This window comes from Myxine glutinosa, chromosome 4, assembly GCF_964187855.1.
Source record: "Myxine glutinosa chromosome 4, kmMyxGlut1.1, whole genome shotgun sequence".
Lineage (NCBI taxonomy): Eukaryota > Metazoa > Chordata > Myxini > Myxiniformes > Myxinidae > Myxine > Myxine glutinosa.
Window position 1 is genome coordinate 151,014,707 of NC_136264.1, and position 23,049 is coordinate 151,037,755.

At 44.6% G+C, this 23,049-nt stretch overlaps 2 protein-coding genes across 2 annotated transcripts in view; one reads left to right on the top strand and one right to left on the bottom strand.

The window, feature by feature from the left end:
* Positions 1-14,935, top strand: part of LOC137425408 (cold-inducible RNA-binding protein B) — a 51,143-nt gene extending 36,208 nt beyond the window's left edge. Inside the window, exons 9-12 of the mRNA XM_078776624.1 lie at positions 147-221; positions 422-507; positions 12,236-12,312; positions 13,810-14,935. The gene's annotated coding sequence lies outside the window, so the exon portion shown is untranslated. The remainder of the gene's footprint in view (positions 1-146; positions 222-421; positions 508-12,235; positions 12,313-13,809) is intronic.
* The window catches only part of TNFSF10 (TNF superfamily member 10), a 407,659-nt gene that overhangs the window by 116,615 nt on the left and 267,995 nt on the right, over positions 1-23,049 (bottom strand). The gene's annotated exons all lie outside the window — the stretch shown is intronic.

Genomic DNA, 23,049 nt, shown 5'->3' on the forward strand with positions numbered 1-23,049 from the left:
TTGTACAATGTTCTTGCTGGTCCTTTCATTGTATTAACTAAAAAATTCTTCAATCAATGTGATTTCATTTCTGTTTTAGATTCATTTTGTAGACTGATCAGAATTTTAAAATATTTTTCCCTGAAACTCAATATTTTAATTTGCAGGTCAATATGTCGCATCAGGGATGAACCCTGATGTTGGATGAGAGGCTGAGGAAAATACAAACAAATGTCTCACAGGTGAGATCTATTTCATTTTGTTTTCATCTCTTACATCTTTGAATGGCAGAATTGCAGAAAAGTATGCATAACCTGTCATTCTTTTTCCTGTTTGAATTGGTGGACTTTCTAATTTAAAATTGATCTGTAATCAATTTTATCAATAAGGCCTTTTCTCCTCTCAAATGTCCCCTCCCTTTCCCCCAACAAACCGTTGCCAGGCCATTGGCATCCAGGACAATTTAGGCTGCCACTTTTTTCCACATCTTGGGTCATTTCCTTCTAATGGCAACTTTGTTTCAACATGGTGAGTGTATTTGCACCGTTTATATTTTGATAAAGTTTAACTTATTTTTTTGACGTAGAGGTTGATGCTTTTGTTCCCTGAAGTCCGGGCCCTGATTTGCACTCAATCGACTTATCTATGGGTTTTTGTATAGATAAATCAAACCTTGTGCAAGAACGTGTACACTGAATGGATCAGGACACAACAGCCAAAAACAGGATGCAAAACGTGCATGCATGGGGTGGTCAAGATGGATACAGCAGGAAACTCAGAGGGAAAATTGGAAGGAGGAGGGATTTGGGTGTTTAACAAGGGTAGAAAAGATGATGGTTATGGATTCAGGAAGATCGGCGATTGTGGTGAACATCTGCCTTGAAGCCTTGGAGAGAACAATGACATTGAAGAGGCTGTGGAAGTTGATTCTACAGGCTGAAAAAAAAAAAAAGAGGGACAAATGGTGGAAGTGAGCAGTGATCTGAGATTGAGGTCGTTTCACCATGAGGTGGTTGATGGTGGACTGTGTGAGCCCTGCAGAAACCTGGGAGGGACAAAGCATGGAAAGAGCAGAGGGTGCAAGACCAGAAAGTAGGCGATAGAAACCAGAGACCACCGACTTGTCTGAAGTGATAGACCCATTGACACAGCTTCATCGTGGGAGATTCCAATGATCTTGAAAGCCTTGGTTTCCACAAAATCAAGCTGAGTAAGATGTGAGGTAGGGGAGCCAGCCAAGAGGAGTAGTACTACATCAAGCTGAGGATGAAGGCCTTGTAGGTGGATAGAAGCTCAGGTGTGCCAAGGAAGGACTTTACGACGAAGGATGCCAAGTCGGCAGCTGGCTTTGGAGGCCAATTATTGACGTGGTTTTCTGGCTCTGCTGAGAGTGGGCACACTTGTGGACTTTTTGGAATGCACTGAGATTGCCTTCCACAAAGAAGGCAAGTTGATTCAGAGCAACTGTCTCACTGCAGGATTTCTGGGTGGAAAGAAAGGTAGGCTAATTGATGATGTGGGATTAATCTGTGCATGAGAGAGAGAGCAGGTTTTGATGGAAGAAACGCCATTCTGAAATAACAGGAGCAGTAGATATGGGAGACCAGTCTTTAAGAGAAATGGCTGCGTGCTTTCCCCACCAATCTGCTAAGTGAAATGCCAGACTCCTGCGTTGAAGCAGCTCTCTGTGAATAGCCGAAGAGATGTTAACTTTCACAATCATGTGATAAGATGAACGAATTGGAGCAGGAGACATTAGCGGAAAAGTTGGTCATCACTGAGTCCAGAAGAGAGGATATACCATTGGTATAAATCCGGGTTATTAAGTTTACAGATTGAATCAATCCCATGGACTCATAGGAGTCTTTTGCTGAAATTCCGTGGCTGGTGAGAGGTACCAACATCGTCACGTTGCATGATGATAATTTAAATCGCCACGAGGAAGAGGGAATTGGGATGATTGGTTAAAAGGTTGTCCATGTCAGAGAGATGTCGATGAAGTCGTCACTGTTGGGAGTAGAGTACCACACACAGATGAACAAGAGGTGGGAGCGATGGGGAAGTTAGTCAGAAGTACTCCTGGTGGTTGGGAGGTGTAAGGTGAGTACAAGGGCAGTCATGGGAAATTGGGTTATTTATGTAAGGTCATTCTGCTGCTGTGGCATGATTCAGGTCCATCAAATTGGAGGAGACAATAACCGGGGAGAGAAACTAAGGAGTCAGGTAAGTCCTGGAGGAGGATGGATTCTGTTAAACAGATTGTCTGGTTTATCAGCAGCGTCCTGGATTTAGATATCTGTCAGGTTAGAGCGTAGACTTCAGTTATTTGAGGTCCACACAGTTAGAGATAGGGGTGGTGGCATTGGGATGGTGCAGGATGGGGGAGAAGCTTTGCACAGGCAAGTTGAGGCTCTGGGGAGCGTAGTGAGGGGGACGGTTTGAGTGTTTGGGGGAAGGTTTTAGATGGGGAAGCATTGAGAGGGTGAGGTGAAGATGGATGCAGAAAAGGGGGGACATGAAGCTTTGAGTGGGGTGGTGGTGGATGCTTTTCCTGATTCCAGATTACCAACTTTGACAGAGATAAAGATCATGGGATGGGTGATTAGAACGCACAGAGAAACGCTGCACTGTCTGAGTGGTTGGAGGAGGTGAGGTTCATAGGCAAGGCACAGAGTAGACAAACGCCTCAGAAAAAGAATCCTTAATTTTAATCGTCTTTTTCTTTGAAGAAGAAGAGTATATGCTGCATTTGTGAAAGAGAAATAAGGGTTGAAATGCATTTTTCTAATTATTTTCGAGAAGCATTTATGTGTAATGGATTGTTTGGAGAAAAGGGGGAGTGGGGGTGAAACTCGGAGGAGAAATAAATGTTTTGTTTTTTTTGTTTTTTTTTGAAGCGAAGAGGAAATTGAAATAGCATAGTGCTGAGGAAATAAAGCAAAATACCCAGGAATACACCCAGGACCAAGGGAAACGGGGCACTCTTTCTATCTGAGGAAGGCCTTTAAAAAGTCAATTCGGGCCTTGACCATACAATACGAAACGAATAGCACAAAATAACGAACGAATTAACATGAGATATTGCATAGAGCGATGCAGCAACACATTGGCGAATGACACCCACAAAACATAACAAATTCGGATCGGAAAACTCAGCTTTTGTGAGGTGGAATACGGAAGCTGCAGATTCGACCAACCACATGGAAAAATTCTGGAACCGGAAGGCATTGACTTGCATAAATATAAAAACTTTTTTTTTTTTTTTTGCAAAGTATATCTTTATCTACCATATAAAACTGTGTGTGTGTGTTTATGTGTGTGTGTGTGTTTATGTGTGTGTGTGTGTTTATGTGTGTGTGTGTTTATGTGTGTGTGTGTTAATGTGTGTGTGTGTGTTAAATGGGCAATCTTTGAACACGGCTGTGTCCACCAGCCGAAAGACCTAAAAGACAATGAGGACCCAAATGGTCCCAAAATACCCGATAGACTGTTAAAGACACACAAGATAATGAAGACCCCAAGGACTCAAATGGCAGTAGACCCAAAATACCATGTAGACTGTTAGACAAAGAAGACCATGAAGACCCAAACCGACAGAAAAGTCTTTGAAGATCCAATGGACCGCAAATACCCTGACGACTCTTAAATAGCCAAAAGACCACAAAATACACAATACCCCAAATTCCTCAATGACCCATAAATACCCCAAAGACTGAAAAGACCCCAAGACCCAAAATACACCAAATACCCAAGAAACCCCAAAGACCGCAAGACAACAAAAACACAAGGCCCTGAAGGCCCAAAATTCCCGAAAGACCCATGACACTGAATACCCAAAACACTGAAAAGACCCAAAATACACTGAATATCCAAAGACCCTTAAAATCCCCAGAAGACCCTTAAATACCCCAAAGACTCAAAATAAATCAAAGACCCTTAACGACCCCACAGAAACAAACAATCCAAAAGACCCTGAAGACTCGGTGTACCCCAAAGACCCAAAATACCCCACAGACTCAGATGACTGAAAAGACCTGAGGACCCCAAAGATCTAGAGGACTCAAATGACCCAAAATATCCCAAGGATGCAAAAGAGCTTGAACACCCAACAATCCCAAATGAACCAGAGGACCCAAAAGACCCTGAGGACTCAGAAGACCTAAAATGAGTAATTATGTCTCTTACATTGGAGTTGTAGATGGCAAGTTGAGCCTCAAGGTCGGTGTACAGAAGCGTTTTTTTTGGGGGTTTTTTTTAAATCACAACAAATACAAGGCACAGGGAGGTGACATTTGCTGAACTTGACAGGCAAAGTGCGCAGAGTAAACCTTTACGTCTGTAGACAACAACAACAACATGCATTTTAAGGCCATTTTGCCCTAGTTTCTGCATCTCTCCTGGTTAACCCCCTTGCCCGCATTTCTTCTTCCACCATCTTAAGCCAAGTCTTTCTCGGTCTTCCCCGTCCTCTACTTCTTTCTACATTCATTTCCATCACTTCTCAACCAGTCACTTTCATCCTTCCTCAACACATGACCAAGCCATCTCAAACTTTCTCTTCACAGCATCCATCTGCTGCTCTATTCCCATCATCTTTCGCAATTCATCATTTGTCTTCCTCTCAAAGATATTCCGCACATCCACCGAACCATTTGCATTTCCACCCTTTCCAGCCTTCGTTGCTGCTCTGCATTCATGACACATGTCTCGCTCCCATAAATCATAACACTTCTCACACATGCAGCATACACCTTTCCCTTCAGCTTCAACGACACCCCTCCTCATCAGCTCGCCACTCAGTTCCCGAAACTTCTTCCATGCACATATCACTCTAGCAACCGTTGCCGAGTCTGATCCACCTTCTCCATTCAGCATGTCTCCGAGGTAGCAAAATGTTTTCACACCTTCCAGCTTCACGGTCTCCAAGATCCAACTCAACATTTCCTCCATCTGCAGCTCCCTCTGTGCACACCTTACATTTGAATGTAGCTGCCACACTGGTTAATGATGCTCTCAGACCACGACATTTTTGATGAACCCACTCAGCGCACATTGTACATTGAATGGAGTTCACGCCGACACCCTTCCTGCACACAGCACATGGCCACTTCCCAGTTCTTTCCACCTCACCACATGCTTTACCACTTGCCATCACCTTCGTCTTTCCTATATTCACCTTCAGACCTTTTGTCTCCATACATTCCTTCCACTTGTTCATCTTTTCTTTCAGTCCATCCATACTTTCCGCAATCAACACCAGATCATCTGCATACAACAACTCCCACGGTAAACCCTCCTTTACGTTCTGAGCTAGCACTTCCATCACAGCTACAAATAGTAGTGGACTTAGTACCGACCCCTGATGCACTCCCACCTTCACCTCAAACTCACCACTGTTCCCGTCCTTCGTCCTTACAGCTGTGCGCGCTCTTTTGTACATTGCCATCACTACTCTGATCAACCATTCCTCCACTTCTAACTTCCTCAATGCCCATGTCAATACTTCACGTGGAACCCTATCGAATGCTTTCTCCAGATCAACAAACCCAAGAAACAACTTCTTCCTCTGCTCCATGTACTTCTCCTGCAACTGCCTCACAAGAAAGAGTGCGTCTGTCGTTCCTCTTCCTGGCATAAATCCAGACTGCATTTCGTCGATCTTCACCTTCTTCCTTATCCTCCTCATCCTCCTCTCCAACATCCTTTCCAATACCTTCATTCCATGCTCCAATAACTTTATCGCTCGGTACGAGCCACACTCCAGAGGGTCACCTTTCCCCTTGTACAGAGGGACGAGGGTACTCGGTTCCCAATCCACTGGAATGCGGCCTTCTTTCACCACCAGATTACAGATCTGTCATTCTCTTCACACCCCAATTTCCCGCTGCCTTCAACATATCTCACACAACTCCCGTCGGCCCTCCCGCTTTTCTACTCTTCATTCCTTTTATCGCTTCCTCAACTTCCTTCTCAGTTATCTTCTCTGCCGGTCCTAAAACTGGGTTACTCTCTATGTTGCCATCCCATTCATTCTCTGTATTCAACAGCATTTCCTTATATATTTTCCATCTTCCTTTAATTCCATCTGGGTCCACAACGATTTGTCCCACTTCATCCTTCAAGCAACTCACCCCCATCACATCACACCTCTTTCGCTATCTGCTTTGCAATCCTGAATACCGCTCTCTGACCCTCTTCCGAATCCAAGCGTTCTCAGAACATTCTCCTACCTGCCTCCTGCGCCTTTGCTACCGCTTTCTTTGCAGCCTTCTTGGCTGCCTTATAACTTTCATGCTCTGCTTTTTCTGCTCCCATACCCTTCGCCTTCTGCCACTCCTTGAACTTCTTCCTCTTCTCGTCAAACCTCTTTCCAACTTCATCATCCCACCACCATGTTTCCGAGTGCCTCGGTGGTCCTTTTGTCCATCCACATACCTCACCAACGCCTCCCAATAGACTATCTTTCATTGACATCCAATCACGTTCAAGCTCAACCACATCATCCTCTACCCTACTCAGCCTCTCTTTTAATGCCTCCCCTACTGTCACCTCTTTCAACCTCCACACCTTCATTCTCGGTTGGTACTTCACCTGCCGAGCTCTCCTCGCACTTTTCACCCTTATGTCGCAGACAACCAAGTGGTGCTGTGAAACAGCCTCCTCCCCTGGGATCACCTTTGTGTCCCGGAGGTGCCTCCTATCTCGCCTACGCACCATCAGGTAGTCGACGGTTGTCGTCAACCCACCTGACGTTTATGTAACAAGCTTATTCTCTTTCTGGAACTGAGTATTACAAATCAACAAATCAGCTCCATCAGCAAACTCCAAAATCCTTTCACCTTCATTTCTCACACCATATCCGTAACCCCCATGAACTCCCTCAAAACCGTCCATACTCCTTCCCACATGTCCATTTAGGTCTCCTCCTACCACAACAACTTCCTCATCTTTCACGTTTTCCATCAGCTTCTCTATCGCACACCAGAACTTGTCCTTCTCTTCATCGCTCCGACCAACCTGCGGAGCATATCCCGAGATGACGTTCACGAAGAGTTTTCCAATTATAATTCTCACCATCAACCTATCACTCACTCCAGTCACACTCACCACACTGTCTACAAACTCCTCAGAAAACAGGACACCAACACCATTCACGCCCTCCGGGCACCCTTGCCACACAAACTTGTATTTCTGTCCCGGCCTCCCCTTCACCATTCTCACACCACTTCCCTTCCATCTCGTCTCTTGCACACAACATATGTCCACCCTTCTTCTGACCAATACTTCCACCACTTCTCCTGATATTCCTGTCATTGTCCCTACATTCCATGTCCCAAACCTCACAAACCGATCTCCACTTCGGGCTGTACCCTGCCCATATGTAGTTGTAATTGTCATGGTTCTCTTTTTGAGGCAATGTTTTTATGGCCGGATGCCCTTCCTGACGCCAACCTTCTTAGTCGCCTCTTACGACACGCATGGATACGGTGTACCTATTCTAACCAGGGTACACCCCAGGAATGCCCAAGCATTTTAACTTTGAAGGTAATGAAATAAAAAGGTAACAGTTCGGTTAATGCCTTTTTCCTCAATTCTTCTTGAAGACGAAAACGTCTGTAGGATATCTAATAAATAAAGAAGATATAAGCACATCTGACATGAGGCCCAGGCTTCAGACTTTGGCACGCTCATGTGGCTGCACCGTCAAATAAACTGTTCCAACCCGTCATTTTTGACGAGCTTTATATTAGTCTGAAATACATTGTGTAATTGGTCATTTTAAACACTACATAAATCATTGCCAGAACCTTTACCTATTGGGGAGCAATTGAACGTTAATCCGCTCACTGACGCATGCAAAACTAGAACGGTATTCAGTCGAGAGCATACCTCCACCAGACTGGTTTGTTTTGTATCCTACCGATAGGCCGGATATGGGTTCAGACCTGAACCAAAATCTAATCGGCTTGTTCGTCATGTAACTAACTCGTCCACCAAGTTTAGTCATAACTTGTCCACAACTTTAAAATGTTATATATCACGATTCGCCCGATCTCTCAATGGTGAAGAATCACTTAAAAATCAAATAATATTCGTATCAAAATCGATATTCAGATCTTCATCAAAATCTAATCACCCCTCTGCCAAATTTCATCCAAATCCATCCGGTAACTTTTTTAGATATCCTGTTTCACAAAGATGGGAGTGAAAACATAGGCTCCTCCCACCTTCGGTGGGAGAGGTAAACACGTTCCAATATGAGTCTTTACAACGTGAAATGATACTTTTGCAACAGTTTATAATAATTTATTCAGAAATACCTCAAGGGAAAGGTGTGTGCTGCATGTGTGTGTTATGATTTATGGGAGCGAGACATGGGTAATGAACGTAGAGCAGCAACGAAGGCTGGAAAGGGTGGAAATGCGAATGGTTCGTTGGATGTGTGGAGTATCGTTGAGAGAGAGAGGAAGACAAATGATGAATTGCGAAAGATGATGAGAATAGAGCCTGTGATGGATGCTGTGAAGAGAAACAGTTTGAGATGGCTTGGTCATGTGTTGAGGAAAGATGAAAGTGACTGGTTGAGAAGTGATGGAAATGAATGTAGAAGGAAGTAGAGGACGGGGAAGACCGAGAAAGACTTGGCTAAAGCTGGTCGAAGAAGAAATGCGGGCAAGGGGGTTAACAAGGGGAGATGCAGAAAATATGGCAAAATGGAGAAGATTGTCATGGGGACCGCAAGGCTAACCCCCACTCTTGCAGGGAAAATGGCCTTAAAATGCCTGTTGTATTCAGATATACCTTGCCTACAATTTTTTTGGGAAAAGTTGTGTTTTAGAGGATGATATCCCTGACCCACTGACCCATTATCACAAAAATATATTTGGGGGGGGGGGAGGGGAATAATAAGCAAGATAATCTTTTAAAATCTGACCGCTTCGGTTGGACAAATTAGTTACATCAAAGGCACACAACTCAAAAGTGTGCACTTATTGTAAATTTCCTGGCCAACTTAGTACATACACATTTCTTGTAAATTTCACGTTACAAAATATTTTGTTTCTAAAGATGTAATTTCAGAATTGTTCATAAAATATGACTAAACTACAAATGCTGAAGCTGCGATGTCATGGGTGGAAACCCTTATGTCATTTCATCACTGTTTTCAACAAAATCTCAATTTTCATTCCAAATATCATCATCATTCCAATCACAAATTTATACGATAGCATTAATATAACAAAGTACAATGTTAAAAAAAACGATGTAAACGCATATTGACTGATCTAACGTTACCAATACAGACGAATCTGCTGGTGAGAGGGTGGATATGAAACGCATACAAATCTAAAATTAAAATTGCAATTGTATTGAAGTTTATGAAACTTTCCACCCACCTTAGGGTGTATAAAAATGGCATTGTTTGGGTGGAAACCCCAAATCATGATTGTATTGAGATACGAGGCAACTCAAAAACTTGATGTTACACCTTGTTAGCAATATAAGTACTAGCACATAGGTACATAATAAATAGAAGCTTAATGATTAATTATCGGCAAGCATAAACGACCTCTCGCTGGATGTCCGTATTTATTTATTTAAATTTGCCAATAAGGGATTTACCAAGTTTCTTGTGGAGAGATTGCCATTTGGTTGAAGCTTTCGAGCAAGCACTCTATTCAAAGCCGTTGAGGAACGGCTGGCTTGGCAAGCGCCAGCTGGCTGCTTGGTAAGTGAGCACACCCTGGTCTTCCTCCCTTTCAGTTTCGTGTTAAACGGCAGGAAAAGTGGGTTTCATTGGTGGTTTTCAAAACAAAACCTTAATGATGGATTTCTCAAAGCTACTATGAAAAATGCCACTTTTGCTCCAGGAAGGGTCATGTTATTTACCCAACCCTTATTTGGGGTATATAGATTATGGCAGATCTTCACTCAGTCCTGTAAGTAAAGTTTACCTCAGGGATGTCGGGATTTGCTCCAAATTTCTTTGTTCAATGTTGAAACAACATTAGCGACTTAAAAAAGCTAATCATACGTGTTTGTGGTTTCTAATATTGTTACGGATCTCCAAACGTCGGCTCTCCCCTTATCAAGGGGGGGGGGGGGGGTTAATCCCCTTGTCCTTTTATCTGGCCGACACGATTCCTGGAAGTTATAACGTCCTTCCCGGCACGGCGTTAGGTACGGTTTGTTAGGCCTAGGGATTCGCTACTACCTACCTAAGTACTAACGCCGACAGGAAACGAGGGAATAACTCCCGCTCGAATCACGGATATGGATGGAATATGACGAGCAGATAGCAATCCGCGATCCGAGCTGTTAACAGGTGACTAGACCCAATTATAGCGGTTCCGAATCGTGCCATGCTTACCCAATGAGAGAAAAGACTGATGCGATCGGATAAGAGGAAACCAGGAAGAACAAGGCAATTTATTAACAAATGTACAGAAAGAAGAGGAAACGACAGAAATGTACAAGATAGAAAGAGGAAGGAAATGCACACAGGGCAGTCTTAATTACAGGCTTAACTTATTCCCTGGGCAAACGGGCCGTCTCAGTCACTCACACGGGGATTGCAGATGAACAGGTTGGAAGGTCACCAGCGCATCCAGGCTCCAGTCCAGCTCCGGTCCAGGCGATGGAAAACCCGGCAGGCAGCTCTTCACAGTGTAACACGAACAGACAATTATATCATGGGGGGAAGGCTGGTATCCTGGCGGCGTACGTAATATTTGTACGACCAACGTAACGCCTCCTCTCCAATGTCCTGTGCGCAAGCGCCAATTGTGCAAGTCCTTTCAACCACGATCGAGCGCATTCGTCCTCGCAGTGCTGTTACCAGTGCGCTCTCCCAACAAGTCCTGTTAAATGTCGCTCTCCCCCAATAAGTCCTGTAAAAGGGCTTTGTGCGCTGGCTTTTATAAGTAAAGCCAGCGAACGCTCCGCAAGCCCCAACCGCCACGCCTGTCAGGCGATGTCACTTGAGCCCTGGTTGGCTGGTTATTGCCCCGCCCTGACGGCTGAGTGACGTGGCCACACCTTCTCCCTGGCGCTCCGCCCCCTTTTTCTGGGCTTCACCTCGTGGCTTATGGCGGCGTTTAGCGAGCTCACGCTCAAGGGCAGCGACCGCTGCTAACAAAGGCGCGTAACAAATTGGGAGGGGCCATGGGGCACAGACTGGGGAGCGCGCTTGATGGCGTCGCATTCTAATTTCAGAATGCAAAAAATTGACGAAACGTCGCATGGTTCGGCCGCCATGTTGTTTTCCATGAAAAACGAACCCCTTTTTCTCCACTGGCTGAACAGATCGACGCCAAACTTGGCAGGCATATTCGCATATTCATGACAAAGTTCAGCGATCATGATGTCATGCGTCACATGGTTTCAGTTATGATGTTCCTAAGCATGAACTTTAAAACCTATCTCCTCCCTCATTTTTGAAGATATCGAGTGGAAACGTTACACAAATGTTCCCCATGTGGGAAAGTTAAAACTTTAATTGAAGTTTCGATAAGTCACCTTGGTTTGGCAGCAATAAATAATTGAACGGAAATCTTAAACTTCTATCTCTTGAACCGCTGCATTGATTGACTTAAATATTTGATGATGTTGCTCTCATCAAGGGGAACATCAAATTTATTGAGCATCATCTTGGGATAAATTATAAATATATATATATAACCACCTTCAGAGGCCATTTTCCCCTGCAAAGCGGGGGTTGGCCTTTTTCGGGCACCGTGGTTGTTGTTGTTTTTGTTGGTCCCCTTTTTGAAGCAGTTTTACGGCCGGATGCCCTTCCTGCCGCCAACCCTGTTTGTCGCCTTTTACGACAAACAGGGAATTACCATTGAACTGGTACTCAATTAGCCGACCTCGGAAGGACGACAGGCTGAGTCAACCCCCCTGGCGTTAATTCAGCCATCGACCAGGATTCGAACCCAGGATCCTAAGCTGGCACCCGAGCCGCTCGCCCAACACCAGGGATTATCTTGGGATAAATTGATGGAGAAAAAAATATAATAATGTGAAAGTAGGGTTGCAGTTCTAGTTATTATTATTATTTTAAACGGGCACTTTTACAGTTTATTACATAAATATTCATTTACACATGCTTCTTTTTTTTTTCTTCGTTGCGGACATTATTATCATGCTTATTTCACAGTTTACAGTTATATAAATTAGTTTTCAAATGCCAGATATTGAATGAGGTTTTTAATGGTTTTTTTTAATGTAAATTTTCATTTCTATCCTACAGTCCTGCGATTTTTCCCAGTCTGACGGCTTCGATGGCTGTCGGCACACCAAATTTCAGCTTTTTACGACACCCGGAAGGTACTGAACATTTATATCGGCGAGTCTGTGGTTAAAAAGAGCTTTACACGAGTATATTGAGATGTCACGCCAGCGAATGTTTGTGATTGTGTACCTCTGGATCGGGATGAAGATGAGTACTTGAGGACAGGCTCTGAGCTTTGCTCACATGGGCCTGGCTTCAAGTCAATACGCAAGTATCACCCGTCTGTCTAGCACTCAGCCGGTAACGCCACAATACTATATCGTAGGCTGTCGTACAGCTCTAGAAGTTGAAGACTGAGGAGCCGAAAGCAATAATATCTCGATCAAACAATGACTACTTTTATTTTTACTTACTGGTAGAGAAAGGGAAGAACTCTTTTGATCTCGTATAGCTTTATGGGTAAGAAATGGTTTATTGCAGAAATCATGAAAAACATCGTGTCAACTTAACTGGGGGTGAGGGGGGTGGCAAAGTGGTACCTCTCTACTCTACTCGCTCTCGCTGTATATAACGTAGGGGTAGTATGTGCATGACTGGCGGACTGTCTCAATTCAACTGTGCAACATCGACGAAGTTGCAAAAGATAATATTATGGGGGAAAAATAGTATAAATCAAATGTCTTACCTGTCTTCATATTTGAGCATTATGTCTGTACCGTAGAGGGTTGTGATGGGGGCACTGTGTTGGATTTGTGGCTGAAAAGTGTTGGTCCAGCATCGTGTTTCAGCAATTTCCGAGGCTCGTTTCCCAGGTAGTGATCGCCTGTTGATCAAATACGAGTGATGACTGCTCAAAGTAGTCTTCACAAACACTATTTTGAATGAACATGTGTTTTGATGCTGAATTTGGTTGTTCCTAGGTTTTTCAACCACAACACATGATCGTTGACGATCTTTTGTTGGATCAGGGATGCAAAAAAACGACTTCTGAGTTCTGTGGGCAAATTTCTTGATGATTCGAACAGTTAAAAGCTTGGTACAGTGGCATATTGAATGCGAGAATAACTTGTAATTAAACTCGTCCACGTCTGTCAGAGTTGTGCCCTGAAAAATGATGATGAAGTCGTGCGAATAGATGGAAGTAGCTCATTTACATAACAGAAGTGAAAATAGTCAGATTTTAAAAAACGATTATCCGGTTTGTTATCCCCCCCAACCCCCCCCCCCCCCCCAAAGTTTTTTTTAAATTTTTTTTTTTTTTTATGTGCTCATGGGTCAGGGATATCATCCTCTAAGACACCTCTTCAAAAAATATTTAATTAGTGTGTCAGTTAATGTTGAAGCAACTATATGTGCTGTATATCGGTCTATTTCGTGATGTAGAAAAGTGCCGTTCTTGGTCAAACCTTTGATTAAGTCAGACGCTCAATTTTACCTGCTGTCTACTATACTACCAAGGAGACACCCCGGTACCTTTAATAGTACTGTACAGTATTTTCATGCTGAGAAAGAAAAATTACTTTGTTTATTATTCATGTGCATGCATGTTGCATGTATATGTAAACTCCCCTCCTTCCCCCTTTCCATTTCAGGTTGCTTCCAGTGCTTTGACAACAAACTGGTGTACAAACTGGTGGACTGGTGTAACAACACCGAGCTTTGCGACATCCTCAAATATAAAGAACCAGGACTGTGTTGTCTGCATAAGAGTTCCAAATGCTGCTAGTCTTGTCCATGGTGTTGCTGTGTTCAGTGCATCTCCACTTTGAACATTTTACCTGGAATATTATGCAATCTTCCAACAAATCTGACAAGCGACTGTCTGCATATATGAAGAAACATGGAACACTTTCTTGACACAATTATTCATTGCAAGTGATGATAAACAACTTTTTTTTTTTTATTATTTATTTATTTATTGGGTTCAGGGTTTATTTTGTGGATACTGCCAATAATTTTCACTCGGTATACTGAGCAAAGATGCCCTTCCTACCCACCTGGTCTGCTGATTTCGCTTTGGGAAGAATATTTCTGTTCATCAACCTATGTTCAGCTTGAAGTGAAATTTGCCATTTATTTTGGTGGTAGCAATGAGGAACCGACTCTCTAAAATGACGAGCCGTATTGCCTGAAATTTACGAATTGTGCTCCAAAGGACAATTGTTTTATTCCAGTGGAAATTTGGAAGAATCGTTCATTTCTGGGTATGGTTCAAATCGTCATACGAAAATGGTATTTTTTTTTTACACTAATGGATGGTGGCCTCTGTTTTTAACAAAAATAGAGTTTGGCTGGGGTCGGGAGAGGGCACAGGGGTTGGAAATGCAACTATTGTGCTGGTTTCAAAAATGTGTCCCTTTAACAACGGTTCAATCATGCTGGTATTATTTGCAAAACATTTTTATTACTATTTAATAAACAACCACTTGTTTAATTTACACCATGTGCCAGCTAGTTTAATTGTATATTTTTTGCCAAAATGGAAGGTGCTCTTTACCCCTTTATTGGTTTAATGATCTCAACTGCATTCTCAAAGTTTGATGCTTTATTTATTACATCAGATTATTTATTTATTACATCGGATTATTTTTCCAAACTTTCTCCCATATTCTATCACCAGATTCAACTGCCACCCTTTTTCGAATGCCTCCCCTTTTTTCCTAGTTTAGACAGCGTGATGTTTGCTTTGATTTTGCAACAATAAAAACAAAAGATGAACTTGCAGCTTAACCTGGTTGATAAAGTAGAACGGCACTTGAGTTCATAGTCTCGCGTTTCACGCTCATTCTGAACAAAAATGCCATTATACGGTCCATATAGCCATATCCATGCGCCATATTATATCGCATACATTTTCATTATCCGTAGCTTTTTTATTGATTGAGATTGGATATTTAACAACCACTTTTGTGTGCATTAAGGCCAAATTGCATCAATGAAGGTGCATATATATTGTCGTGTGAATACCGTCTCGCCTCTTTATCCATCTCCCCCTGCCAATAACCACCAAGTCCAATGTTTAAAACCATTTTGAGCCTGAAACAGCATCGAGGGTGTCAATCCTTGGCAGGTGTTCGAGTCAGTGTCACGTGATTGAGCTGGTGATAATCCACGCAGCACCTCGTGGTCCTGTCCTGTCCTTTTTCACCAGCACAATGGGTGACACCCAAGGACTCACCGAGGGCTCGATAAATCTGGCTTTTTCCATTTTTCTCACCTGCTCTTCCACCTCTTAGCGAAAGGGAGCCACCGTGGCAGTTGGCAAATAGGCCGAGCCTCACCAGAACTAATTTGGTGCCTGACAATGCTCATGCGTCCAACTTCGGGAGAGAGGGAAAACGTCCAAGTTCTTACCAACCAAATTGTGCAACGTCTCCACCTGCTCCGACGTTGGGCATCTCTTCAGAGCTTGTCATCATGTCCCGCACTCCCTCTGGCCAATCGCATTTCCCCTTTTCCGGCTGTACTGGCAAGTGTGTGGATCCACTTCCTCCGGTGACCTCAGCTACACTACTGCATTTGGCTACGATGGCTCCTCCCCTTAGTGTGAGGGCTATCGGAAAAGTTGAGCAGCCGAACCGCCAACATAGGCCCACGAGTCTCTACGAGGGTGCGACCTACCATCAATCCTTTGGTCCCCTGTGAGGACCACGACTCCACTTGCCCCAGCTGGCCAATGTGTTGAGCACCAGCTGCTAACTCCACCACAACCACTGCCTTGGACCTGGGAGGCACAGTCAGTGCGTGACACCTCCAGCCACGTCCTCTGCACCTCCTCGTCATCCCCCAGTCCCACCAACTGCAGCCTCTAAGTGCTCAACCACATATGACCACGCCCGAGGTCTAGTTTGCAGTCGTATTCCACCAAGAAACTCAATCCCAGAACACTGATCGCACACCTCAGCCGCCCATGCCACCACGTTGACCTCCAGACTACCCAACTCCATCCTCACCACTCCGTCCCAATATTGGTGCCGTCGTCACCGTAGCCAGTTGAAGGCTGTGTCCTACCTTATCAGCTGCGAAAGATCGCATCCATTCGCCATTTCTTACTCAAGCTGCTCTAACTCTGGTCTGTGCCCTTGTCCTCTCAAGGCTAGACTATTGTAATTCTTTGTATGCTGGCTGCCCTCAGTTTCTCTTGGATAAGTTACAAAAGGTTCAAAACTCTGCCGCTCGTCTTGTCTGTAAAGCGAAGAAGTCTGACCATGTTATTCCGCCTCTTGAATCTTTCCACTGGCTGCCTGTCTCTGCTCGTGTGCAATGCAAAATTTGCACACTATGTTATAAATCATTGTGTGGAACGGGACCTTACTATCTCCGATTTGCTCACTCTCTATGAACCTCGGCGACGGCTTCGCTCAAGCGACGACTCTGACATTAGAGCCACCGCGCACCAGCACCAAGTCGTTTGGCGAGAAATCCTTTTCCTTTGCTGCACCTCTGCTCTGGAATGACTTGCCTTCCTCTGTTCGACATGTTGACTCTCTTCCTGCCTTTAAAACCTCCCTCAAAACCTATCTGTGTCACAAGTCTTTCAAAGTCTAAGTCCTGTCATACAGCTCTAGAATTAATTTAGACAGCGTGATGTCTATCCCCATGATGGGATACATCAAGGGGATAGGGCGGTTGTCAGCGCCCAACCCTTTGGTTTGAGGTGGGACAGAGATCGAGAGTATGTCTGTGTACATGTGTGGGGGAGGGAGGGAAGGTGGATGGGGAGTACACATCTGTGGGTTTTGAATGGGGAGGGAGAGTTATAGGGCAAGAGTGAATGTCTGTATGTGTGTGTGTTCGCATGATAATGTAAAGTGCCATGAGGGTCGTTTCGCAGAGGGCGTAGCAGATGCCCCTGCTGGTCAATATTCCGTCTGGGACAACGTTTAACACTTCTGCGGCTGACTCCCCGCAGTGTCGCCACCAGACTCCCCATATGTGCCCCCGCTCTCCACCAACCATTGAGCTGAGACACGCATTCAAATTGTCAGGAAAGCCTCTAAACTCCCTGACCCATCAAAATGTAGAAGGGAAATTGCTTTTCCAGAGATTATTTGCCGATTCCTCTCTATCCAAATGCAGCCTGAGGCCAAAACACCCTTCCCCCCACACCCCCCCCCCCCCCCCCCCAACTGGGTATTTAGTTTGGGAGCCTCTGGTGCCCAAATGTGGCTCTTGGTGAGGGTCCCCTGGGTCACCTTAATCTTGTCCTGGAGATGCTTCACGGACCGACACCTCTTCCTTCAGGCTCTCTCAGACCCGAGCAACCTCTCCTTTGATGGTATTGTCCCAGGTCTCTAGTTGCTCCTGCATCAAATCACTCACCCTTTCATCAGTCATTTGCGGCCCCCACAGGCCTTTATCAATAAACACCCGCTCCTGTTCTGTTATGTGGGCTTCCAACCCCTTTACCTCTTCAGCCAATTCACCCCCTTGTTCTTTGAAGCGTTCCCATTCCTCACACTTGCCGCATTCTGGCATCCACCTGCCCCCGATAGTCTTCCAGGGCTTCATTGACTTTATAAATGCTGATGCTAGTGGCCCTTATTCTCTCTTCCAACTTTTCCCACATTCGGACAGCTTGGGTCGTGCTCTTCTGTTTTTAATGTTAATTCCTCCCGTTTAAGTTCAATTTCTACCCCCATGTACTTTTCCATTTCCCCTAAGTCTCTACTTTGTAACTAGTCTTTGGTCAAAGTCTCTACTTGTCGCCAAAGTCTACTTTGACCTCGAATTCACCCAGTCTGTCCGCAGTTTGATTCTGCACTTTCCACTCTGTTATCAATTCGTTCCCCCAGGTATTTCCTCAATTTTATCAAATTTGTTTTCCATCCCATCCATTTGTTCCTTTAATTTCCCCCTCAATCCCTCGATTTGCCCCTCTAATCCCTCTTTTGTTTTCCATTCCCCTTAATCTGTCCCTCCAATCGATCACTCATTCCCTTAATTTCATTCTTTTCTCCCATCTGTTTCCCATTTCTATTGATATCCCCTTTTATTTCCCTCATTTCTCCCCTCAGCATCCATTTTGTTATCCATTCCCCTCATATCTTTTTCCAATTATTCCCCACGCTCATTCTGAGCATCAATTTTAGCCTTCAATTCATCCATAAAATTTATTATCCTGGCCTGGAAAACTTTCGGTTTAATTCCCATTGTTCCCAGCTCCCTGTTGGGGGAGATGGTTGGGCTAATACTCGGTAAGTGGGAAGTTCTACCACGACCCTCCAATTCCCCTATTTCTGGCTCCCTTCCAGAACCTTAAGCATCCCCAACCCGTTCTTCCATATCACTCAACCCCTCCATCCGCTGAGGAAGTAGTTCTCCCATGCACGTATTTATTTTTACCTCAGTAAAGAAAATTTAAATTTTTTCAAAAACGCGATGCTGCATCTCACACACCCAATTGACTATACAAATTTCAAGACCTCGGCACTACGAAAAATTTAAATCCGAATTCTGGGTGCAATTTGCACCCAGCTGGTGTTGACCTTGCAACCTCCGGACACAAAATTGTCTGCTATGTTCGAATTCCACTCCTGTCACCAGTTGTCGTGTGACTACCCTTGGTGAATACCGTGGGGTAGCATGGATGGCAATTGAGCGTTACTCCTGGGCGTTCAGTTCAAATAGCAGATTTTATATGTATAAACCAAGTGAATTCCCTACCACTACCTATGTGGGCACACACGTTGATGTTCTTGTTATAACTATATATATATATGTATGCACGCGAGAGGAAGCTGAAGAGCTTACCTGTGGTCCCACCGGCAATCCCCGAACCTGCGGCAAATAACTAAAACAAACGCTGATTTCGAGATGTACAAAAATAACAAAAGGTTTTATCTATCTATAATTCCAGTAATCTCTGTGTGTATGTATGTTTGTTTGTTTGTTTGTCTGTGACCGCTGTTTCTCGACAACTACCGGTCCGATATACTTGAAACTTGCCAGGTATATTGCTGGGGACCCGAGGATGTGCCTTTTCAAGGTTTCATATTAATCGGACAATTACTTACCGAGCTATGTCCAAAAAACGATTCAACCAATCAGAGAGCAGCGAGCTATCGCGTGTGCCGAACGTGGCGAACACACACTGCCTCGGATGGCACATTTGAGAGCGTATTCATTTATTTCCCGTCGGCAAACTATGTTGCCGTTAAACTATGTTTTAAAACTAATTAAAACTAATTTGCGATTCATCGTAACTGCGATTTGCGACCTTCCGGACAGTGAGGACTGCACTTCCGGCATCCAATCACAGAACGCGTTATTGCGTAGGCGTGGCCGATGTGAGAGCGAGCTGATGCTGAGCCCAGCGCGTGCGCCATTACGGTACGTAATTCGATTTCTTCCGGAGAAAATAATAATTTCTCGATTTCTTATGCGCATTATTTCTCCCAATTCAGTCAGAGCGAAGGGCGGAAGCGAAGAGCGTTGTTTTTTTTGTTTACGGGCGTACGGGCGGGGTAGAGCGTACGGGTAGCGTTTTTTTTTTTTTTTGGCACATTTGAGAGCGTATTCATTTATTTCACGTTGGCAAACTATGTTGCCGCTATGTTGGCGTTAAACTATGTTTTAAAACTAATTAAAACTAATTTGCGATTCTTTCGCTTTCCTGCGCATTTGTGCACGCTATGGCGATTTCTTTACCAAACTCCGCTAGCCGTTAGCTTTGGACCAAACCATTTCATGTAAATAGAGGGGGGGGGGATTGTCACCGTACTCGCAAGCCGTTAGCTTTGGACCAAACCATTGCATGTAAATAGAGGGGGGGGGATATACTTTTAGATATATATATATAGTACGGGCATGCCCTAGTTTAAAGAAATGCCGATAAGAAAACGTGTCGGTAAAACTAAATTCCTATGGGATCCTTCACACGAGACTTGGAACACGGACAAATGGGGAATAAAAGAACTGGAAAATAATGGTGTGTGGTTTAATTGTGCACTTAGCTCAATCGGCTGTCCCGGCACCTCGTCAAGACCCGTCTCAGGCCCCCGTTCCTGCGCTGGAAGAAGGCCGCAGTCCGCTCGTCCACGTGCCGCCTCTCCCGTCAACTGCAGGTCTCAATCCCAGACGAACAGGGGGGACGAGGAGACTATGCCGGCGCACAACCGCTTGCACCGAGGTCCAGAATGAAGACAAGGGGGGAGAATTGTCAGCGCCCAAGCGTCTTTCCACATCCGGCACGAGAAGCAGAAGAGGAAGAAAAAGGCCAAAGAGAGAGAAAATGCCGGTCAGTGCGTTCTTTTAACGGCCGTCTCCTGACGTCATCGGTGCTTCTCCACCAATCCCCGCAGGCCACCACTCCCTCGTTCAGTTCTCCATCTATCAGAGCGTAGCCCGCCTCTGACGTCATCGGTGGTACCTTGCCAAACATCAAGTCGCTTCTTGCTCGTCCTTTTCCCTACCAATCAGCAGGTAGCTTCTTGCTTCAGCCTTCCTGGTGGCCAACTCCTGCCCAATCACTGTCCTGGGCATGGCTCTCGGCCTGTGGTGTTCTGTGCCCTCTACCAAGTCGGGGTTGTTAGTGGTAGCGCTTGATGCCTGTTGTTAATACCCTCGTCAGAGGAGAGGGTATTGCATTTGAGTTTGTTTGTTTGTTTGTCCGCACAGAATAACTGATTTTCTCTGCAACCATTGGTCTGATTGACAGGAAATTTTCACCGTAGGTGCAACTCCACCTGTATAATTTTTTAATGATAATTATGTCATCGGTCATGTGGTTTGGTCGCTATCTTGGAAAAACTTTGCACCTCTATCTCGCAGTGTTGAATAGAAAAAATTGAGTGTTCATTGTAAAGAACTCTCCATGGGGAATAAAATATGTTAATGTGATGTCATAATTCGACAAGTACAAAACTTCATCTGATGAAGATGAAATTTCTTGAGCATAATCTAGGAATAAATTAGTTGAGAAAAAAATAATGATGACGTCATCAGTCACGTGGTTTGGCCGCCATATTTTGTGTAACACAAAAGCCTTCAAAACCACTGAAAATACATCCTGGTGAGGGTCTGCAATCTGATTGCTCTTTTTCTTGTTTCGTGCAATGTGCTTTTAATGAGCACTTCCTGTGCTAGTGTCTTGCGGTGCTATAAGGGACAAAGGATAAATCACCAAGGGTAAGACGTACAAGGGATAATTTATCCTTATTCCCTAAGCTAGTTAACATGACCCACCCCCTCGTGGCGGGGAGTGATATACAACTTATCCGACATTGGGCTAAACAGGTCCTCTACTTATTAAACGGTGGTGGTTCTTCTTCTTCACGACAGTCGGCGCATGTTACCTGCACAACTCTACCTGGTCTAAAGTATCTCTACTCCACCGACATAATATCTTCTTATATACAGACTTGGCATTTAATATGGAATATATTTTTTGTGGGGGTGAACTTACTTTTCAAGATGTCTTAGAACCAAAAGTTCATTGGAATTATGTTGAAATTATTCTAGATTTTGTTAATGTGACCTTTAAAAGAAACAAAAACCACATTTGACATTTCAAAACAAATAAATTGATCCTTGAAAGTGATGGAAACTGATATCGAACTCAATTCATGGACAGTACTGTGTTAAACTTCTGTACGTTTTCCAGAAGTATCTCTTTATTTTGCACATTAGCCAAAAATTTTTTTAACAAAAGTTAAATTACGACTGGGATTACGGACAGTAAAATTACAGTTCAGTACTTCGTGTAACCCCCACGAGCATTCAGGAGAGCACGTACACGTTGAGGCATGCTGTTCACGAGATTTGCCAAGGTTTGGACAGGAATCGCTTGCCATGCAGTGACAATAGCCTGCTGCAATTCACGCACAGAGGTCGGCTGCTGGTCCAAGTGGTCGATTTGACGCGTTAATTCTGCCCACAAGTTCTCTCTCGGATTCATATCCGGGGACATGGCAGGCCACTCCATATGCTCTACACCATGGTCAGCAAGAAAGTGTTGGATCATGCGAGCACGATGAGGCCGTGCATTGTCATCTTGGAAGACAAAGTTTCCTCAAAAGGCTGCACGAGCAAATGGAAGCCATGTTTCTTCCAGAATGGCCCTGTACTTGAACTGGTTCAGGTTTCCATTCAGAACAACCAGGTCAGTTTTGCCCCCTGCATGAAAAGCAGCCCAAACGGTCACCCCACCACCTCCAGCTTGGACTCTTGGCACTATACAATCTTTGTTGTCAGCTTCATGCACTTGTCTGCGCACTCGGACGCGGCCATCTTGACGATAGACCAGAAATATAGACTCGTCACTAAAGATCACGTGATTCCAGTGTCCTGGCTGCCATTGACGGTGCTCTCTGGCCCACTGCAATCGGCGCTGGCGGTGTTGTCTGGTCAGGCGTGGCTTTCTCAGGGGACGCCTGGCACGATAGCCTGCTTGAACCAGTCGTTGGTTGACTAGCCTTCTGGATACAGGCACATTTGTCAGTTGCTGCCACTCAGCCCTAAGCCGATTAGCTGACTTGGTACGGCCATTGCGGACTAACCGGTGCAGCTGGCGATCAACTCTCCTTGTGGTTCTGCGGGGATGTCTTGGCCACGGTATTGGAGTAGGGACACCCCTCTGAGCATTTCGTTTCAGGATCTTTGACACCTGACCTTGAGTGATGCCATACTGCCAAGCAATAGCACGCTGTTTCATGCCGTAATTTCGTAAAGCCACCACTCCATGACAAACAGCATTGTCGAGTTGACGGACCATCTCCAGAGGAAGCGGCAATAACTTTTGTAGACGTGCAGCAGTTGTTTTCCACTAATACAGAATGCAACAACCCTTGTATACCCGACTGTGAAGCCAATCATCAAATGCACCTGTCCGT